Source organism: Mesoplodon densirostris, chromosome 15 (genome assembly GCF_025265405.1).
Source record: "Mesoplodon densirostris isolate mMesDen1 chromosome 15, mMesDen1 primary haplotype, whole genome shotgun sequence".
NCBI classification, from domain to species: domain Eukaryota; kingdom Metazoa; phylum Chordata; class Mammalia; order Artiodactyla; family Ziphiidae; genus Mesoplodon; species Mesoplodon densirostris.
Window position 1 is genome coordinate 1836342 of NC_082675.1, and position 7141 is coordinate 1843482.

The window sequence follows — 7141 nt, forward strand, 5'->3', positions numbered from 1 at the left end:
CCTAAGCCCTGCTGCCCAGCCTGGCTCGCTGGACTGACTTTTTATTTTCAGCCCTTAGTCTGCCAGAGACATAATCTCATTTAGGCTTAGAACATTAAATTATGTCAGGACGCAGGTCCAAAGGGCATGATCATCTGCCTGAAAACCTCCCTGCGATGTGGTGTGTGTGACTGCAAGCATCAGAGGACCAGCCTCGGCTCGAATTCGGCTCCAGCCTTGCACGCCAAGCCCCGGGCTTCACCCCCTCCCTCCCTGGAGGTCCTCAGCCCAAGCAGCCGAGTGTAAAGCATTTCTGGTCACCCGTGCCTCTGCCTGGCATTTCAGAAGACACATCAGCCTGTCCCACCCAGCCCACCCCGAGTCCCAGTGCTCTGGAGCGCTGACAGTGGTCCCGGCGGTGAACAAACAACCTGGGAAAGAGCTAAGGAGACTCTAAGGAGACTGACACCAAAAGGCACGTGGTCCTCTGGTCCAGCCCAGGCAGCCAAACTGCACTTGTCCCCTGGTACACACCTGGGTGGCCTCTTTTCCCTAATAGCTTACAAATCCGTTTTGCGGTCACTCATAACAGGAGGTTCACTCATGTCCCCTTTCCAGACGGTAAACTGGAGGGGTGATTATCGTGGACAATTTTGTTTTGTTTTGAACAGATTCTCACTGTGTGTGCCCACAAGCGTGGAGCGTGAGTGCCCCCTGGTGGCTCTTAGGGGAATTCATCCAGTAACTGCCTGAGCGACTCGTAACTGAACGGGATAGAGGGCTCTGCACCCATGGGATGGGACACTAGGTACTTGGAAGAAGTAGATGGACGCCTGACGGTCCAGTCCAGGCCCCCAGGACGGGCACTTCTGCTTTGCTCACCGATGGTCCTGAGTGTCTGCAACAGGGTCTGACACAGGTGCTCAATACACAGCATTAAGTGGATACATGCAAATACAAGACCAGGAGGGACCGCAGTAAAAGCTGCTACAGTAGAGGGTGACCGGGCCGAGGGGCCCAGAGTCACGGAGGCGCCCCTCTGAGATGCCGCACGGCCTGAGTCTGGGATCCCAAGAAGGAGCCCAGTGTGAAGCCTTTACGGGGCTGGAAGCTCCCTGCGGGGGCGGGGTACCACACAAGCTGAGGAAGTGCCCGCTGTGCCCCCAAGGAGGTCTGTGCTCTCATCCTAATTGAACCTGTGGAATTCACTGGGGTGAAAGGCCAGTTCAGGTGAGACTGAGCCAGGAGCTCGGGATGGGAGAGGGTCCTGGACCATCCTGGTGCCCCAGTGTCATCACGGGGTCCTTGTGAGAGGGAGGGGGAAGGTCAGAGTCAGAGATGTGAGGACAGAAGCAGAGGTCGGACGGCTTTGAGGGGGCAACCACAAGCCAAGGGACTGGACCTCCTGAAGCTGAAAAAGGCAAGAAAACCTTTCCGCCTGAAGCCTCCAGAAGGATTGCAGACCTGCCAACCCCTTGACTTTTGACTGTGACCTCCGGAACTGTAAGAGACTAAATTTATCTTAAGCCACTAAGGAGGGAGGGAGAGAGAGGGAGGGAGGGAGGGAGGGAGGGAGGGAGGGAGGGAGGGAGAGAGAGAGAGAGAGAGAGAGAGAGAGAGAGAGAGAGAGAGAGAGAGATTACAGGGAAACATCGACCAGGCAGAGAAAAGCAGCAGAGCAAAGGCCCCGGGGATCCAGGAGGCGGGTGCATCTGAGGACCAGGGAACAGGCCAGAGAGGGAGAGAGTCCAGGAGGGAAGCACCGGCCAAGTCAGGGGTCCTTGCAGGGCTGACCATGGGAAGGCTGGGTTTCACTCTCAGGGGGCTTTGCGTAGTGTACTTACATAGATCATTTAAACTTTAAAGAGATCACTCGCAAGGTTTTCCTTTTATTTAACAGAATTTTGTTTCTTGGCCTCGGGAGACATGGTGGATCTGAATCTGCTTATGAAACAGGTGGAGCTACAGCCCTGCACAGGTTCACCACACGAGGACACCATGCACAGGCCCGGTGGTGCACACAACCACTGGCAAACTGTCTGATGAAATAAGTACTTCATCATTCTGGATAGAAGAGAACCATCTTAGTGATTTTCCAAACTTGACTGATGGTAAGGTAATTCTAGGGGACTTTTTTTTTTAAGCTGACACTTAAAATTTTTATTTATTTTTGACTGTGTTGGGTCTTCGTTGCTGTGCACGGGCTTTCTCTAGTTATGGTGAGCAGGGGCTACACTTCGTTGCAGTGCACGGGCTTCTCATTGCGGTGGCTTCTCTTGTTGTGGAGCGCTGGCTCTAGGCACGTGGGCTTCAATAGCTGTGGCTCGTGGGCTCTAGAGTGCAGGCTCAGTAGTTGTGGTGCACGGGCTTAGTTGCTCCGTGGCATGTGGGATCTTCCCGGACCAGGGCTCGTACCCGTGTCCCCTGCATTGGCAGGCAGATTCTTAACCACTGCACCACCAGGGCAGCCCTAGTGGACTTTTTAAAAGGACAGATTCCTAGACCCATCCTCTGAAGATTCTAAGTATGGGGTGGAGTCTGGGCATTTCTACATTCAACTGTACCCTAGGTGTTTTAGAAACAGAAAATCTGAACACACCAATCATGACAAAGTTTCTTAATTGAATCGGTAATCAAAAGCCTCCCAACAGGGCCTCCCTGGTGGCGCAAGTGGTTGAGAGTCCGCCTGCCGATGCAGGGGATGCGGGTTCGTGCCCCGGTCTGGGAGGATCCCATGTGCCGCGGAGCGGCTGGGCCCGTGGGCCATGGCCGCTGAGCCTGCGCATCCGGAGCCTGCGCGTCCGGAGCCTGTGCTCCGCAACGGGGGAGGCCGCAACAGTGAGAGGCCCGCGTACCGCACAAAAAAAAAAAAAAAAAAAAAAAGCCTCCCAACAAAGAAAAGTCCAGGACCAGATGGCTTCCCTGGTGAATTCTACAAACACTTAAAGAAGAATTAACACCCATTTTTCTCAAACTCTTCTGAAAAATAGAAAAGGAGGGAGCACTTCTGAACTCATTTTACAAGGCCAGCGTCACCCTGATATCAAAGCCAGATGAGGACATGACAGGAAAAGAAAGTCACAGCTGACCCTCGTCAGGGGTGCCAACTCCGCCCCCTGCACCCAGTCAAAAATCCACATATAACTTTTGACTTCTCAAAAACTTAGCTACTAATAGCCTACTGTTGACTGGAAGCCTTACTGAAAACACGAAGTCGATTAACATATATTGTGTATGTTATGTGTATTATATACTGTATTCTTAAAATAAGCTAGAGAAAAGAACGTGTTATTAAGAAAATCATAAGCAAGAGAAAATGCATTTACAGTACTGACTGTGTTAACACTGTAAGTTTACATCATCTGTTTATGAGATGAATGTCCATCTGTCGGCCAGTACTTACACCAATGTTGCCTTATATGATACAAAACACTATAGAGGTTATGTGTTACTAACACTTGACATCAAAAGTGAAAAGGGGGCTTCCCTGGTGGCGCAGTGGTTGAGAGTCCGCCTGCTGATGCAGGGGACGCGGGTTCATGCCCCGGTCCGGGAGGATCCCACATACCGCAGAGCGGCTGGGCCCGTGAGCCATGGCTGCTGAGCCTGCACATCTGGAGCCTGTGCTCCGCAACAGGAGAGGCCATAACAGTGAGAGGCCCGCGTACCGCAAAAAAAAAAAAAAAAAATGAAAAGGTAGGACTTCCCTGGTAGCCCAGTGGTTAAGAATCCACCTGCCAATGCAGGGGACACAGGTTCGAGCCCTGGTCCGGGAAGATCCCACATGCCGCGGAGCAACTAAGCCCGTGTGCCACAACTACTGAGCCTGCAAGCCACAACTACTGAAGCCTGTGAGCCACAACTACTGAGTCCGTGTGCCACAACTACTGAAGCCCACGCACCTAGAGCCTGTGCTCCACAACAAGAGAAGCCACCGCAATGAGAAGCCTGAGCACCGCAACGAAGAGTAGCCCCTGCTCGCCGCAACTAGAGATAGCCCGCACGCGGCAACGAAGACCCAACACGGCCAAAAATAAATAAATAAATTAATTAATTTTAAAAAAGTGTATTAAAAAAAGTGAAAAGATAACGTGAAAAAGATATCCACACTTATTTACAGATATAACAGTTCAGGCCTTGATAATGAAGAAGCTGCAATATGCTTTATGGTCACCTAGTGTGATCAGTGTAATTGCTTCATGGTAGTCCAGCCTACACACTAACGAATGAATCATTATAAAATTTTTACGACCTACAGCATTACAGTCATATTCATAACACAGTATTAGAAACATTGTTACTTTTTTTTTTTTTTTTGCTGTACACAGGCCTCTCACTGTTGTGGCCTCTCCCGTTGCGGAGCACAGGCTCCGGACGTGTAGGCTCAGCGGCCGTGGCTGACGGGCCCAGCCGCTCCGCGGCATGTGGGATCCTCCCGGACCGGGGCACGAACCTGTGTCCCCTGCATCGGCAGGCGGACTCTCAACCACTGAGCCACCAGAGAAGCCCTGTTACATTTTTTAAGAACCTCTTACCTGGATGATAGGCTGACATGCAGTTTCTCCAGTTATGAGAGGGAGGGTCACGCTGCAGACTCAAAGTTTTAAAGCAGTAGGAAACTAGCACGTTAGTAATTTTATATCAGATACCACTCAGTTTAAATAAGGATGACTAGCATCTACATATGTTTTATGCATTCATGACATACCTAAGTTTTTCTTTTTTTGATATTTCTAGGCTACAGGGTTTATCATCAAGTTTTCTCCAATTGTCGCAAATCTCAAAAAAATATTCCAATATATTTATTGAAAAAAATTCGGAGAGGGATTGGCCAGAATGGTGGAGTAGCGAGACCCTGAGCTCACCGCCTCTCACGGGCACCAACATCACAACAAACTACAGAGCAGCTATCGATGAGCAAGACTGGAATGCAGCGGCAAAGCTCTGCTACAACTAAAGACAGGGAGAAGGAACCACAACCAGATGGGTGCGAGGGGTGGAGACACACTGCAGTCAATTCCCCTGTCCCTCACCCCCAGGCGGGCGACCCACACACGGGAAAATAACTACAACTGCAGAGGTTCTTCCCAAGGAGCAAGGGGTCCGAGCCCCGTACTGGGTTCCCGCACGAAGAAGACAAGCCCCCAGAGCCTTTGGCTTTGAAGGCCAGTGGGGCTTTACCTTCAGGAGACCCACTCTTAAAGGGCACACACAGAACCTCAGTCATTCCAGGACCCGGGGCAGAAGGGGGAGTTTGAAAGGAGCCTGGGTCAGCCCTACCTGCTGATCTTGGAGATCTTGATCATGGGCGCTCCCCCTGGGGACACAGACACTGGCACAGCCGTCTGGGGGGAAGCGCACTCCACCGAGTGGACGCTGGTGTTAACGAGTGGCATTGTTAGTCGTCCTACCTTAGCTCCAGGACCTGACCTGCAGCAGAACTGGGACGCCTCAGGCCAAGCATCTAACTGGGCACTGATATAGCCCGCCCTCCACCAGCAGGCTGGCTGCCTTAAGACCCCTTGAGCTCACAGCCACGCTGAGACCCATCCCAGCCCACCGGAGGGCCCAGGACCTGGCACGGCACACCAGGTCAATGACACAAGCCCGGGGGGGAACCCCAGGGTCCCACAGCCAGCTGTCAAGACCCAGCACCACCCACCAGCAGGCCAGCACTAGCTCCAGACCTGGCCTCGCCCCCCGGTGGGTGGGCACCAGCCCCAGGACCCCTCGGGTCCCTCAGCCAGCCACCTCGGGATCCAGACACCCCCCCACCAGCTCTGGACCCTGCTGCCCTAGCCGCGTCGAGGGCCAGTCCCACACATCAGCCTGCCGACACCCACTCCAGGACCCCAGGGCCCTGCAGTCAGAGACCTTGGGCCCTGGCCCTGCCCCACAGCAGGCCCAGACGAGCTGTGAGACACCTCGGACCCCTCGGCCAGCCACGTCAGGAAGCATCCCTGCCCACCAGCAGGCTGACACTAGATCTGGGACCCCCAGCTCTGCAAGCACCCACACCTGCCCACCAGTGGGCTAGCGTTAGCCCCAGGATCCCCCGGGGTCTGCAGCCTCCACACAAGGCAGGGCCTGACAACCAACCAGACCACGGGCCGGCCACGCCAACCAAAACACCTCACGCCCCGTCAGAGTGGCTGTTTTCTAAAAGATAAGAAAGATGTGTTGGCAAGGGTGCGGAGAAAAGGGAAGCCTCAGGCACTGTTGGTGGGAACGTAAACTGCAATATAAACTATGGAGAACCGTACGGAGAGTCCTCAAAAAATTAAACACAGAACTACTATATGATTTCACAATTCCACTCCTGGATATATAGCCAAAGAAAACAAAAGCACTAATCAGAAAAGATATATGCACCTCTATATATTCATTGCAGCATTATTTACAAGAGTCAGAATACGGAAGCACCCTAAGTGCCCATCACTGGATGAATGGATAAAGAAGATGTGGGAGATATATATATATATATATATATATATATATATTTGACCAAAAAGTTCATTCGGGTTTTTCTGTGCCATCTTATGGAAAACCTGAATGAAACTTTTGGCCAACCCAATATAATTGAATATTACTCAGCCATAAAAGAATGAAATCTTGGGAACTCCCTGGCGGTCCAGTGGTTAGGACTCTGCGTTTTCACTGCCGAGGGCCCTGGTTCAATCCCTAGTCGGGGAACTAAGATCCTGCAAGCCGCAAGGTATGGCCAAAAAAAAAAAAGAATGAAATCTTGCCATTTGCAACAACATGGATAGACCCAGAGGGCATAATGCTAAGTGATACAAGTCAGACAGAGAAAGACAAATACTCTATGATTTTACTTACATGCGGAATCTAAAAGTCAAACTAAATAAACAAATATAGCAAAACAGAGACAGTTATAGATACAGAGAACAAACAGGTGGTTGCCAGAGGGGAGGGGCATGGAGGGAGGGAAGAAATAGGTGAGGGAGATTAGGAGGTACAAACTTCCAGTTGCAAAATAAGTGAGTCACAGGAATGAAACGTACAGCGTGGAGAGTGTAGTCAGCAACTATGCAATAGCTTTGTATGGCAACATATTTGTAACTAGACATCACGGTGATCATTTTGAAATGTATAGAAATATCAAATTACTATGCGTGTAACAGAAAATGACATAGTGTAG

The 7141-nt window shown here is 51.3% G+C and overlaps 1 long non-coding RNA gene across 1 annotated transcript; it reads left to right on the forward strand.

The window, feature by feature from the left end:
• The first annotated feature begins 400 nt into the window (after positions 1-400).
• LOC132502873 (uncharacterized) lies at positions 401-6894 on the forward strand. The gene is made up of 3 exons (XR_009534536.1): positions 401-1482; positions 1880-2090; positions 4717-6894. It is a non-coding gene; the product is annotated as an uncharacterized LOC132502873 (long non-coding RNA).
• The last annotated feature ends 247 nt before the right edge of the window (positions 6895-7141 follow it).